Source organism: Coptis chinensis, unplaced genomic scaffold (genome assembly GCF_015680905.1).
Source record: "Coptis chinensis isolate HL-2020 unplaced genomic scaffold, ASM1568090v1 utg1247_pilon_pilon, whole genome shotgun sequence".
NCBI classification, from domain to species: domain Eukaryota; kingdom Viridiplantae; phylum Streptophyta; class Magnoliopsida; order Ranunculales; family Ranunculaceae; genus Coptis; species Coptis chinensis.
The window spans coordinates 140,442-155,648 of NW_028238098.1; the positions used below are offsets into that span (position 1 = coordinate 140,442).

The following is a 15,207-nucleotide window of genomic DNA, read 5'->3' on the forward strand; positions in this document are numbered from 1 at the left end:
TTCCAAGTACTTATGCACCATAATCGGCTGCTTTCGCTTTCATTAACATATTTTGGTTTATTTTCAATAAAAATATATTCTTCAAAATTTGTCGCTAAATCACCATAAATCTAAAAAACTATTATATAAAATTTAGATCGAGTTTAAGATAATTCTATTTGAAAATTACAATATCCTAAACCACAAAGTGAAGAGGCTATCTCAATTTGATCCCTTAGTTTCCAAGTTCTTATGTACCATAATCATTGGTCATTAACGTATTTCGATTTATTTTCAATAAAAATATATTCTGATTCGATAATTTGTGCGAGACATTTTGTAAAGCCTTTTCAGCACACAAAATATTTAATAGATCCCGGGCGTATGCCCGAGGTCCAAAATCTAGTGTGGTACTAAAGACAATAATAAAGGCAATGGATAAAATTGAAAGCTGCGATATTAAGGTCATTCGTCGACTAGCCGTCTGTAGGTTTGGAATTTGGATAGGAATAAACTAAAATGAGAAAGGCTAAACAGGTTGGCAACAAGTTAACTTGATATAGTTGAGGATTGTCCAACACAAAATATGTTTTTTAGGTCAACGACAAATTTGTAAAAAAAAAAAATGGCAAATTTGTAAAAAAAAAAAAAAAATAAAATGGGGTCGGCCCAACACAAAATGGAAGGTGGGAGTACCATGATCATTCGGGTATGAAAATAATTAATATTTTTCAAAGCGCGAATTATCGTCTTCACTGCGACGGAAAATTCGAAAATACGTTATTCACGAAAGTAAAATGCATCCCAGTTTTACTATTCTAACAAATCATTCAAGAAAATAAAACTACTCGAGATATATTATATTTTTCCTTCACTCAAATTGCCAAGCGTTTTCCCTTCTGATTTCTTCTTCTTCTTCGGGAGTGAAATCATTCTGGATGTTGAATATCCGGCGTATCTCATCTGGACGTTTACCTTTAATATATTCATCTCCAATTGTTCGACAAGCAAAATCAAACAAGTTCTTGATGTTCAAATAGTGCGCAACCAATACAAGTTCAAACAGAGTTGGTTGATCAACTTTAAGCAATTCCTTGTCCGACTTTCTCAGTTTTTCTATATCCTTAGGTTCAGCAGGTTTGACAGCATGATTCACACAGTACTCGATCACCATGGCTAAGACCTTTCCAGTCACGTTAGGAATAGGAATCACACAGTTGGCACAGCCACCTTCAATAAGGGTTTTTATGGTCTCAGATTGAATGATAACAGAATCTTCAACTTCAAAGACCTCACCATCTATACTCCTAAGTGTTACTTTCTGGGACGTTTCCATGGTTTAGAGAGCAAACAAAGATACGACTCAATGGTATATAACTTTGGTTTGGGTCCTTATATATAGAGCTCTACGAAATTAGTTTAACTTTCTTATTCCGAGTTCAAGTTGTATTTAATTTGCAAAACAGAATGAGTTTGAGAGTGATTAGGAAACATATTAATTTCTGCTAGAAACAAATTTTGGAAACGAAAATTAAAGGAATTATTATTTATCGACCACTCAAAGAACAACGACGACCCTCTCATACTTCACATAGGATGAGAAGAAAAAGCTCGGCTCGGTTATGGAACACAGAAAGAAAGACTTAGCAAAGATTCTATCTAACCGTTGACGCTTGTTTGAAACCTTTGATTGATCCTCTTTGTTGCCAGAAGGTCACGTTTCTGTAAAGAATGCATTCTTGAATGCTTAATTTCCCAGAAGAAAGACTTACACAGGTCAGCAACTTTTCCATTCTTAATTAATTAAGTAACTAATTAATTGATGGTAGTTTGATATTAAGTTTTCCATTAAACATCATTAACAAGACACCTGTTAATCTGAATTATTTCCTGTTTGTACCTTCACTAAAGCTGGTCCCAAGTAAGTGAAGAAACTCCCTTTGCTTAAGGTGAAAGAGACCAGAATGTTGAGACTGTTTTTGAATTTTCAGCCTCTTTCAAGGATGCACTGATGCCCCTCTCCTCTTATGAGTATATAAGGCACTGTAGAAATCTCAAATAGTACACAAGGACGGTAAGGTAAGTCTCCTACAAGGAGAGTTAAAGAAAATTATTCCAGAAAGACAGATATCCAGGAATCCACAAAAGGAAGTGAATGTCCTAGAATCAATCTAGGATATTCTCAAGATCAATCATGATAAAAATTTTCTTAAGATGTTGTAAATTGTATATTCTGTACGTGTTATTTATAGAAATGATTGGTTACAAATGTAATATAAATTGATATTAATGAATCCTCTCAACTCATTTTTGAGTTAGAGTTCTCAAAATTAAACATTGTTATGGTATCAGAGCTTTCCACATAAGCTAGTGTGTGGTTCATCCTTTTAATTCAAGTCATTCTTTTCAATAAATTCTCAAGAGCAATGGCTTCTGCTAACACCCTTGGAGCAAGCAAATATCCTTACCCTTTCAACATCAATATATCAATATTGGAAACTTTATTTCCGTTAAGTTGTCTCAAACAAACTTCTTGTTGTGGAAGACACAAATTCTTGCATTGATTGAAAGCCACGAGCTGCTAGGCTTTATCAATGAATCGGAACCTATGCCGACTCGGGAAGTCGAGTCCTCTGACGGTAAGAGAACCGTGAATCCAGACCATGCGTCATGGGTTCGCACTGATCGACTGGTTAAGGCATGGCTAACATGCACTTTGTCGGAAGAGGTGCTTGCTTTAGTTGTTGGGTGCACTAGTTCTGGAGATGTTTGGAATGCATTGCTTGATGCTTTTGTTCAAGATTCTGAGTCTAGAGAATTCGATCTGCTGCGCAACTTCAGATACTCAAGAAAGGTAATAATCCTATGAATGACTATCTTCGAAGTTTCAAAAATATTATTGACAATCTTAAGTGCAATTGGCAAGTCTGTTAATGGTTTTTTGTCTACTTCGTGGACTTGGCCACAGTATGAGTCGTTCACCTCTTCCATGCTAAAACCACCAGTTCCACCATTCAAAGAAGTTGTGCCCTTGTTACAAAGTTATGAGCCAAGAACTCAAAGCTATACTGTTGACTACCCAAACCATTCCATGGCCTTTTTGGGTCAGCACTTCCAGAACAAAAGAAAAAATAAAGGAAAACAACAGTTTAGTTCTAAGGGACGTGGTTTTGTTCAAACTGGCCAACAAAGGCATTTTCCGTCGAAAACTGACAAAGCAGATAATAATACATATGTTCTCGCACAAAATAATCAAGAAGATGGTGAATCTACTACTTGTCAAATCTGCAACAAGCCCGGACATTCTCCATTAAAATGTTGGAATCGCTTTAATCAGACTTTCATGCCTGAAGATATCCCACAAGCATTAGCAGCTATGAACATCTCAAAGGAGTTTTCAGAATGGCTACCAGACACTGGAGCAACAGCTCATATGACAGGAGATTCAGGTAAAATCCAAAACTAGGAACCTTATTTTGGCTCAGATTGTGTCATGGTGGGAAATGGTAATAAGCTACCCATCACTCATATTGGACAGTCGCCTATCTCTACTGCACATGGCTCTCTCTCTCCACATCTTGCAGCGGTTCCAAAGCGTGCAGCGGTTCCAAAGCGGTTAGGATACCGCGGATATGATCCCATGCAGCCTGCTCTCCCGTACTATACCGCATCCGGTCCATTTGTCACCACTAGCCTTTTAGGTCATGAATACGACCCCTACAGATACCCTCTCTCGGTCATATTGATGGTCCGCGGCCAGCGATGGGGCCGAAAACTAACCTTTCATCATTCCATACACCCTTCGCGGTATATCTCTCTTCCTTTTCACTGCCACCACCTATTATTTTACTTTGTCCCCATCTTTTTTCTTTCTCAGCACTTGTTTCAAGTGCTTCCTCTTTATTGCCACGTGGAAATTCGGCGCATGCGCATCAGAACCTGCCTCTTCGATTTCCAAGATTCCACATGTCATAACGTCTCTGGTTCTTTCTTTTTCGGTAAATCCCTTTTTGCCCCTGTCCCTTCAAATCCCGCTCAAACTTCTTATTTTTCTCAAAACCCCAAACCCTCACTTTCCCTTCTACTTCTATCCCTTCAAGCCCTTCCACTTTCTCTCCCCTATTCTTCCCTCTAGTAGATATTTCCAGCTCCGATCGTGCTCTCCAACTTATTCCGTCGCTTTGGACTCCTCCTATCGCAGGTTTGTTTTTCCCCATTTGTTTATTTCCTCTCGTTATTTATTTAGTATCTTTTGGGTGCTGCTTCATCGCTTCCTCTTCTCTTGAATTGCAACATCTCTCCTTGTGTGAAACTCCCTTCTTTGTGCTGATTCCACTATGTCTGGATCGGAATCAGCGGCTACCTCCACCACCAAATCCGATCGATCTGGATCGTCTACCCCCAGATCTAGCCATCCTTCCGCGGACCGATCGGAATCTCCCACTTCTAACTCTACCAGTCCAGCCGCTGTTCCATCCACTTCTGGGAAGAAATCTTCTCTTCCTCCCTCGTCATCGTACTACTGCAGACCCAACTTAGATGCCGTTAAAGCCGCTTATGGCATACCCAGTGACGTGATTCTAGAACACGTGTCTGGCGTTACCCACTTTCCTCACTTGGTAACTCCGTGACCTGGTTATCTCGTCGCCACTGTAGGACAGATAGCGGCAGGTTTGAGTTTTCCCTTAACTCTTCTTGACGTCGAAGTATGTAATCATTTCAACATTCCGCCATGTCAAGGCATAGGTAACTTCTCTTCCTCTCTTATTACTTGTTGTTAAATCTTGTTCTGTATAAGCTATATGTGGTATGATAAAAAGCACGGCAGAACCAATATTTTCAGATTACATTGGAAAGTACCAAATACAATATATTGAGTTTGAAAGCCTAACTCTGGGAACTCTTCCTCCGACAATCTATGGTGAGTTTTCCTTCTTATGGGACATATATATATTTACTAGCATTGTGGGACATCTCCCTCGGGGTGGATTTGCCTTCCTCTTAGAACTCTAACAGTTGTATAGTTGCATACCAATTACTGAGGCACTGTATACCTGTTTCTCTGGGTAGTTTATTCTTCATAAACTGAATTATTTCAAGTTAATTCTTGTCAAACAGATGAATGAACTAAATCCACTAAAAATTTCTACATCATGAAACTTTTTGTGTATAAAATAGATGTTATTGGCTCCTCATTCTATATCGTCCGAGAGTTGTTAGTCATGGTGTTTTATGCTTTAGGAGATGGGAAACAACCTTTTCTAATCAGCATGGGTGCTATCACTCTGAATGCCTTCCTGGATTGGCTTTTTGTGTCCGTGTTACGCCTTTGGGGCCACGAGGACTGGTATGATACATTTTTACTTGATGGGGGCATTGAGAGCCTATTGTGTGAAGTTGTGTTAGTATATTTAGAGTCCTAACGAAGTCACACTGTTAAGGTACTTTTTACATCTTTGGTTACTTCTTTGTCAGCCTTGGCGCTCTTCACTCTCCTCTTAAGAAAACTTACAGGTATTTGATCAAAAGAGTCTTTATTGACCTGTGTTATTAAAAGTAAAAATTGGTTGTAAATGGAAATGTAAAGTGAGTGTTGAAACATACGAAATTGAATCAATCCTCCTTAGAATTGCAAGAATTTGATGATCTTCTATTTTAGTAGTAATTATTCTAATTTTCTCGACAATTAGCCTTACTAGTTGGACAGTTGAATGCTTGTGAGACTTGAAAATGATGCCTGCACTCCCTCTCCAGTCCACTGGTTCATATATTTTCTTTACAATTTATAATTAGTGCCAAATATACAATACTTGAAACATAAATCTAACCTTCGATCCCTTTTCCCCCCGCATCATCCCCACCCCGGAATCTATCTATCTATCTATTTTATTATGTGAAAACAAGTGGTATCTCGGTTGACATATAGCCAAGCTAGGCGTCAGTAGACTGCGCTCGATGCAACAAAGACTGTTAAGCCCTCTCTTGTAGCTAGTCGTCATTTGCATCATATCGGGATGCACTACATCCGTTATTTATAAGATGTTACGACATCCCGCCTTCTCAGACCTCATTTTATAAGGTTCTTTCTTTTCTTTGCCAACAAACACTTTTTGTTCCATTTGATAAATGTTTCACTCAATTGAGTATGTCTTTGCAAATTTAGTATCCTAGCAGAGCTCCTCTCTCTTTTTCTTGCTGGTTCACTAGGGATATGTTGCTTCTTTCTACTTGCAGTACTTTGTTTTCAAAAGTTAAAGCTCGAAGGCCTTTATGATACATTCAAATGTAGGTAGATCCATATTGATTTCTCATCAATACAAAGTACATCTTTGTCAGTCTTACAAGCTGGAATAAGTTTGCATCGGAAGAAACCTGGATGCATCATTTCTGGGAACAAGCAAGCAGCTAATGAGACAAAGTCTCTCGGAAAACAATGATATATTAATAAAACTGAGGCTTATTCTAAATTTAATGAGGGAGGTGTTTCTAAATTAAGTAAATAAGGAGATCTTAAATTGCCTACTCGATATTAGGAAAGGTATTCCGGAAGACCCGACTATCATATAGTGTAGATATGTCAGAACCAAATATTGTTACTCATTAGTTCTAACTACTACTTGATAATTTTTAGGAATTCATCGCAAATGTGCTTACTCTTCCTGGAGATGGGGAGATCATGGATATGATGAAGGTTGCAGATCCCGATGCTGTTCATGCTGTCAGCTCTTTCATCAGGAAACTTCTCGCTTCGGAAATGAAAGCTGAATCCCCTATTATTTTGGCAAAGTAAGAGGCCACCAATCCACAACTAAAGTCCACTGTAACAATTTAATGCACTTTGCAATATATACTTACTAATAAGAACAATATAATTATAAGCTTAATTAAAGCTTATATATGGCTAATGAAATTATTAAATCCACTTGCTATTTCACAGATTATGAAGTCAAAAGATGCATAAAATCTTATTTGTTACATAAAACAAAAAGGAATTCGACTAAAAAGAGGATAAAACAAATAATAACGTGAGCCAAAAAAATGCGTCGATTTTTGTTTTTGATATGTGACTGGACACATATAGGGCCACATTTTAAGAGTTGGCTTCAGGCCACCGGAATCTCAGGGTCGGCGCTGGAATCACAAGGCTGGTCCACAAAAACCCTAATAACGCCCACAAGTAAAATAGAGAGAGAGCATCCAAACATAAGGACTAGCACTATAGCATATTCAAATTATTAGTGTTCAACAACAAAAAAATTATTGCCCGCTCTAATATTGCCTGAGATTGTTTTCGTCCCATGGTCTCATGCCAATCGCATCATCAACCTCTTGGTATTTCTCATACATCTTAGCCAGCTAATAGACGAGGAAATATATAGTAAAACATTAAATGTAAAGTCACAATTTAATTAAGTAACACAGACACAAAAAAAAAACCTTTACTTTAACACATACACAAAAAAAAAAACCAAACCTATTCTTTTATATCCTACAATGTGACAGAGACGAGAGATCAGAAGAAGAAGAAGAAGAAGGAGAAGAGAGCTTGGAGAGACAGAAGAAGAAAGAGAGAGACGAGAACAGTAGCTAAAGATTTTGATTTCTTAGAAACATCTTTTCTTTCTCTTTCTCTTTCTCTTCCCGAAAATAGAAACCCGCGGAAGGAACCGAGAACAATTTTCTAAATTCGAAAATAGAAACCCATCACGGAAAAGGAAAGACAACTCTTCTACAAATAGGAGATGCCACTAATACTCTTTACACTCGTTCCTCATCTCTCTTTCTCCATCCTTCTTTACGCTCGTTCCTCATCTCTCTTTAGTTGAAAATGATTGGAGATAAAAAAAGCCGTTTTTATTTACGTCCAGCATCTTGGTAATGAGAGATGGAAGCTACTGGCTAGTCGATATGATCCTTTTAATTTACAGTGTGAAGCAAAAAAGGTTTGGATTATCAATGAGAATGAGAATGGACGGGAAAAGAATCCAAATTATCCAAAAATAAAAAAGTATGCAATTTTTTTAGATTCTTTTATTATAAGGTCTAAAAAATAAAGATCAACAAAATTATAGATTTACTTCAATTCACAAAACTAGAGTGTGTTGACTACTAAAAATTTAATATGGACTGATGAAGTTAAATACTCCACTTAAGTCATTAATTGATACTACTATGTATAATGTCTATATATATCTCATAATATAGTCTACAAGTCTACAACAATTCAACAAATTGTTAACTTCCTATAACATTATAAGTCTATATAACATTATATCATTATATAATGTTATATAGACCCTAAACCCTAAACCCTAAACCCTATAACATTATATAGACTTATAATGTTATATCATTATATAACATTATATATAACAATATAACATTATGATATAATATTATAAATCTATATAATATTATATTATAAATCTATATAACAATATAATATTATATAGACTTAGACTTATAAAAGATTAACATTGAAAATAAAAAATTACTTTGTTTTGTTTTTTTTTAATTATAAGTCTATATAATATTATATGGACTTATAAAAGATTAACATTGAAAATAAAAAATTACTTTGTTTTGTTTTTTTTAAGTGAAAATTTTATTGATAATGATAATGAGTTTTACAAATAATTATGACAAACGTGCAACAAGCTGCACCGCAAGTCCTTTATGAATTTTATTTTTTTTATTTATTTTTTTTTGTTAGAGAGCATACGAGTTTGTTATGAGTAATTATAATTATACAAACTGACCGGTTGGGCTTTGAGACTTTGGTTATTTGTTTTAGTCTCATCAACCCATCAAACATTCAAAGACACATTTGCCACTCTTTAATGGTTTTGGATTCAAAATAAATGATAAATGATAATTTTGTAAAGACAAAAAGAGAGTAAAAAAAAAAATTGGTTTATTGGAATGTTTTTTATTAGTTTTTTTTTTTTCATAATATTTTTTTTGTTGATTATATTCTTAGTTATATAGTAGTGAATTTTTCTAATATCAGGGGTGTGACCGCCCCCACACTCACCCCCTATATCCAATTATCCATCTATCATTATTACTCATAAACTAAGTTTATTTCTTAGAACACAACTTCCATACACAATATGTTCAAATGGGCAACCCACCCTTTTTTTCGTCTGAAAAAACAAAGACAATCTCAAGTGCCTATGAAATAAAAGACCACTTGTAAAGTTGTAACTGGGTATCAAATGATTTGCATGGACATAATAAACAGTATGTTCCGGAAGTTGTGATCAAATAAAAGAATGATTTCGGCCATTGGTTATAAGCCTCTTCACTGACGGATTTTTTCTGGACATCGGAAAGCCTGCTTATCGTTTCTCTCTTTTACCACTACTCTTGGTTTTGTAAGTTTCTACAAGAAAAAAAGAAACAAAATGGAGGCACAAATGTGTGCCGTCCAATGTTAATTTGAAGAGACTAGCTCAACTTTCGTTCCAGCAGCAGGTACACACTCAATCAAGCATTACAACGAAAAACAAACCCAAAAGAAGAGATGCCAGCATCACTAAAATGATTAGATTTCGTAAAGTGTATGCAATACAGCCAATACCAGCCAAGCAAATCTATATATCTTTTCTCTTACAACAACTTTACAACAAAGAAAAGGACCCTACTGCTGCTGCTCGACACTCATTGAATCATGTTTACAAAAATTGCTTGTTGGGGTGAACTTCCAAAGCTGGGTAGACCTGAAAGAATCAAATTGGTTTCTGTTCACTGCTATGATCATCAGACAAAGTCTCTTTCTGTTCACTCCTATGATGGTCAGACGAAGTCTCTTTCTGCTCATTCATATCACTAGCCGACAAAGTCTCCTTCTGTTCACTCCTGTGACCATCCGACAAAGTCTCTCTCTGCTCATTTCTATCATCAGCTGACAAAGTCTCTTTCTGTTCACTCCTGTGATCATCAGACACGGTCTCTTTCTGTTTCTGTTCATTCCTGTGTTAATCAGACACACTCTCTTTCTGTTCACTCCTGTGATCATCAGACAGTCTCTTTATGTTCACTCCTGCGATGATCAGATAAAGTCTCTTCCGAAGATCTTTCCTCTATGGCAGCCTTGTCATTTTGACGAGGATCCGAGTGGGCCTTACTTGAATCCCCACTAATCTCTCCACGGGAAGCTGATCAGAACCACCTACTTGTGAGCTCTGCCCAACCTCGTCTTTTTTACATACATTTTTTGCCTCCCGACTTTCCCTCTCATCACCATTGCTCAAAGGCTTGGGCAAATGCAGCTCATTTCTGACGGAACTAGAGTTAAACATACCTGGGATGGATAATGCATGTGGGCCTGGACCAACAAAAGATGCAACTAATTGAAGAATTTCTGGAGAAGGAGACCTCTGAATCCCTGGTTTCTTTCAATGGTTTACAAATGAAGACGAGGACTGTGGAGTTGTCATGTTTAGATTCAGGGAGGGCAGATTCTTAGGAGCTTCAATCCAAGGAAAACCCGATGGTCTGGCCATTGAAGATGGCAATGAAGGTGCCAATAGGGTAGAGCCTGAAGCAAGAGAATCACCAAGCAGACTCTTTTCAAAATTCTTACTAGTGGCAGCTATATCTGCCAAACCCGCCTGAGTTTAAGCAACTTCCCCTTCTTCTTCAGTTTCCTCTGTGGATCCTTTGGCTGGGAAGGTGGAGGACCTGGGACTGTAAATGGAGGAATAGATGGCTTATCTTCGCCATAGAGCAATCGAACAGAATGGGCAATTGCAGAGACAGTGGGAGGAAGCTCAGGCACTGGTGGTCCTGCAGAACCACTAACAGCTTCTTGGAGCCAACGAGGAAGCTTCTTCTTGGCAGATTCACTTCCAGTTGCATCATTTGACACTGAAGGATGGCCAAAATAAAGCTGCTTGTTTTGATCTAGCAACGACCTAGTACTGATGGAATCACTGGTATGCAAATTATGCACATAATTAGGAGATTTATTGAAATGAAACAGCAACTTGACATACTTATTCGCCTCCCGAACAAGCACTTTTTGCTGTAGATCATGGCTGTTTGACTGGTGCATACCCATAGTACCTAGGCTCGCAACAATATTGGGAAGAAATGGCTGCTCCAAGTGTGAATTTGACAACTCACTGACAACTCTTTGGATGTTCTGTGTTTTGAGAATTTCAGCTTCAGGTCTCTGAGCATGTAATCCCAATTGCCCCTTCCATACATACGAACACCTACCCAGAAGTATTTTCCAAAACATTAATATTGAGTCCCATGAAATTCATCAAAATGCACGCCAACAGATACTCTTAGTTCTACTTGGAAGGTACACGTAATAACACAGCAAGTTTATCTAGTATGGAGGTATGTATAAGTTCATGCACAACAAATCTTCAACTGCAAGTTGCACTTGCCAGTACTGCAACTCCTAGACGTTCGAACTCCCAGTTGTTCCACAAGTGAAAAGTTCATCTCAGAACTCCCAGTTGCATCAGCAACTTCCTGTTGCAAGTCAAAATACTTTTACAAATAACAAACACTAGTAAGAATCATGAAAGACATTGGGGAGGTATTTCCAACATATGTTGAAAGACAGACTTTCTCTTAAACAGACTGTCTGTTAACGGACATGTTATATAGTGTCTTGAGCAGTTTATGTAGTGTCTTGCACAGCTTATATAGCATCATATATAAGCTGCCCACGAACAAGTTAATAAGTGTAAATTAAAAAGCTGTTCAAGACACTATATAAGCTGCCCCACAAACATGTCCGTTTAAGAGAAAGCCTGCGTTGAAAGATGTACAAATTCAAGCTCCATGAGACCATGACTAGAGACAGAGTGACCAATATTTCATGCACCAGTTATGTTCCCAAAACACAAGTATTTCACCTGCCAGAACACAGCAAGTGAGAAATTAACTTTCATGAAAGAAGATCGGCAGATCATATCTTGCTGATATACTTACTTCCAGGTATTCATCAAGCCCGTACTTGGAACCTTCTCGTCCCAGATCCGACTGCTTAAATCCTCCAAATGGTGCCACCTGTAACGATTGAAGAATGTCAGCCGATCCATATGCAGCTACTGCTGCAACCTTGATCTTTGACATGAAAGGAGATTGAGTAAATTCTTACCTCTGTAGAGATTATTCCTTCATTGACACCAACAAGCCCATATTCAAGAGCTTCAGCATCACGCCAAGAACGTTGGATATTTTTGTATAGAAAAAAGAGCCTAACCTTGCATATGTATACAAAATGCACGACACTGAGTTTTCGTCTCCATTTTATCACCTGATGCTTCAATGAATACTACGTGACAGCATGTGAAGGGAAAAGCACTATCAAATATTATGTGATCATACAATTATTTAAGCAAAAGGCTGCATGATGCGACTATTCAAGAATAACAGATTAACAGTTTCTATATTAGAAAACAAACGGATGCATGCTCAGAAATAAAAATTCAGATCATTGTACTGCGGTATTACTTACCAGCGTTGGTATCCTTGGCCATGTGAATAGCTTCCTCTTCAGTTGGTATCATCTACCAACATCAACTTTAACAAGAGAGAGCACCAACACAGACACCTCCTAACCACTATGCTACTGTTGCACAGGTCTCATTGTTAAAATAAATCCATTCCAACCATCCTCGCAAACTAAAATATCATAGACTAAAACTGGTAATAGGATTAGTATATAACCTTACCAATTTCAGTGGATAAGTTCACAAACAAATTAAGGAAGCGTAGCATTACTGATTGAACGAAAACATGGGGATCACAAAAAAGAAATTATACTAGAAACCTTTTTCCTTTTTTTTTTTTTTTTCTTTTTGCTCAAGGTTATTGTACTGATAGCAAAGAAGTGTACAATAGAGTTACAAAGATCATTCATACTAGAAAATATAATTAGAAGTTACTACATCTAATAGATATAAAAGCACATATACATTATGTACAAATCTATAACAAAGTCCCACTGTCCCAGATCTCACATTAATAACAATACGAGCATGTATACATAACCTACATAAATCCATATGTAAAGATCCAAGTAACCCTTAGGTTTGAGAACCCATGCAAATTGAAGAACACTTGAGGAATAAATATGCATGTTAATTTATACTTCACATGCTAACTCGAGTTACAACTTAGTAACTTACACATCCTTTCACTGCCAAATTAGAAATGTGGTGTATTCTACCAATAAGATATATGCAGTGCTTACTAAACGCCTAAGAATCAAGGTCTGTTGTATCATTTGTACTTCAACATACTCAGAACAAGTCTAATCCTTGAACAAGAGTTATACGGTAAGTGATTTATGTGTCGCACATTTATGATATACATCAATCCTAAAGTGTAGGATCCAAGACATTGATCAAGTTTTTCTTCATATATTGCGTCTACCTTTTCAACTGTTCCTGCTGCACCTTCCATCGATTTCTTTCCAACAGCGGTTGAGCCCGTGAATGTGATCTTCCTCACCTAAAATGGGAAAAAAAGAAAAAGAATAAGTCAATGTTGAAATACTAACTGCAACTCCACAAGTCGGATAAATTCTTTTTACTTTTGCTCTTACAAGGAAAGGAAGAATAGCTCTCCTTCCATAATAATATACCAGATGAAAACACATCTAGTGTAATGATAAGTGTATTAGTACAAAAAATACCTGATAGAGAGAAACATTCCAATTAATTGCATAGGCACTGAAACTTGATTGCTTTTGCTTTCAACTTTGTAATCAATTCAACTTGGAAGCATAGGAGAATACCAAGCCTAAACCGCAATGTCCTGGTCCCTCTGCAAGTATTGCCTTCTCACCTCGTCACTTTGCATTTGATCATATCTCAACTGAGGACAATCCCGAGATGGTTCCATTTGCAGTGTCCCCTGTATTTCCCGCATGAGTAACTCGGAGTTGTCAACAAGGTATTTGCTGGCAAGAACGATGGAAGGACAAAGGTCGTGTCTGGGAGCTGGCCTAAATGATCTCAACAGAATGAGAGGATTAATGAATGGGTATTTCCCGTACAGATCCTTTGCAGGGAGAACATGGTTGAACCAGAAATCGGATAAGGCTACTTCCATTAGCTCCCAGTACGCGTGGTCTCTATATAATCTAAATAAACTACTCCCATTAACAGTCCAACAATACAAATCCATCCAGTCTTTATCCAATATCTCCATCAAACCCTGTGCTTGTGGAATACAATGTAGCGGAATGCGTGACCATGGGTAAGATTTAAGCTTATCTCCATGATAGTAAGGACACTTAATCTCAAGCACACCACGATAAGGCAATCCATAAACAGCATTATCAACAACACCATCCGATGAACAACCAAGCCAATTATAATCGTTACTAGGATGGGGCTGAAAATGAGTATTAAACAAGACAGTGTTTCCTGTTAAAAGCTTGTACCTTTCGAGGGCTTCGTGTTCTTTAATATCACCCCAAATGGTGGAGAGGTTACCAGAAAAGGGGTCGATTGCGCCAATCTTCTCTTTCCAAAGTTGATGTCTCCTTCCAGGCCAGAAACCAATAGCCCCAGCAAAAGTACTAGCAGTGAGCTTATTCTTTCTTAATTGTTTCCAGTTCTTGAACCAATGTTGTAGGCAACTAGATTCCAGAACTGAATATTCGGCTCCAACAATCATAATAACTGATCATCACCATCACTAAACCATGCCCTGGATTTTTTTTTGGTTGTTTGGACAGGAGAATTGAGGACGAACTTGGACGGCGGGGTGATTGGAGTTCAAGTGTAAAATGGGCCCAAGCCTTTTTATAGGGCCCAACAAACGAGATGGGGGAACTATTTTCCAGGTATTATAAACAACACGCTCCTGAAAAAAGAAGACAACTGAAATTGATAATCACCATTTAAAAGCAGTAATACTAGACCGACACATTTATTTTACCTACTATTTGGATCTATTGATGTGTCAAAAGTCATAATCATTGATTTACATAAAAATACATGTCCGTGTATATTGCAATGCAAACCAGCGTTATTCTAACTGAAATCGATAATCACCATTTAAAAGTGTACAAATGGTTTTTTGGGTTTTCAATGTAAATAGTAATTACCGGAAAATAGAGAGAACTAATATATATACTGAAATCTCTGACCTACTGACAATAATCTGATTTAAAAGTTGTTTAGCATTAAGGAAAACATCGAAAACAGACAAAAAACTAAGGTTTGAGATGGAACTAGGTAAATACAC

At 37.3% G+C, this 15,207-nt stretch overlaps 1 pseudogene; it reads right to left on the reverse strand.

Annotated features, from left to right (window-relative positions):
- Positions 1 to 683: 683 nt before the first annotated feature.
- Positions 684 to 2,300, reverse strand: LOC147474173 (SKP1-like protein 1A pseudogene; annotated as a pseudogene).
- Between the last annotated feature and the right edge of the window lie 12,907 nt (positions 2,301 to 15,207).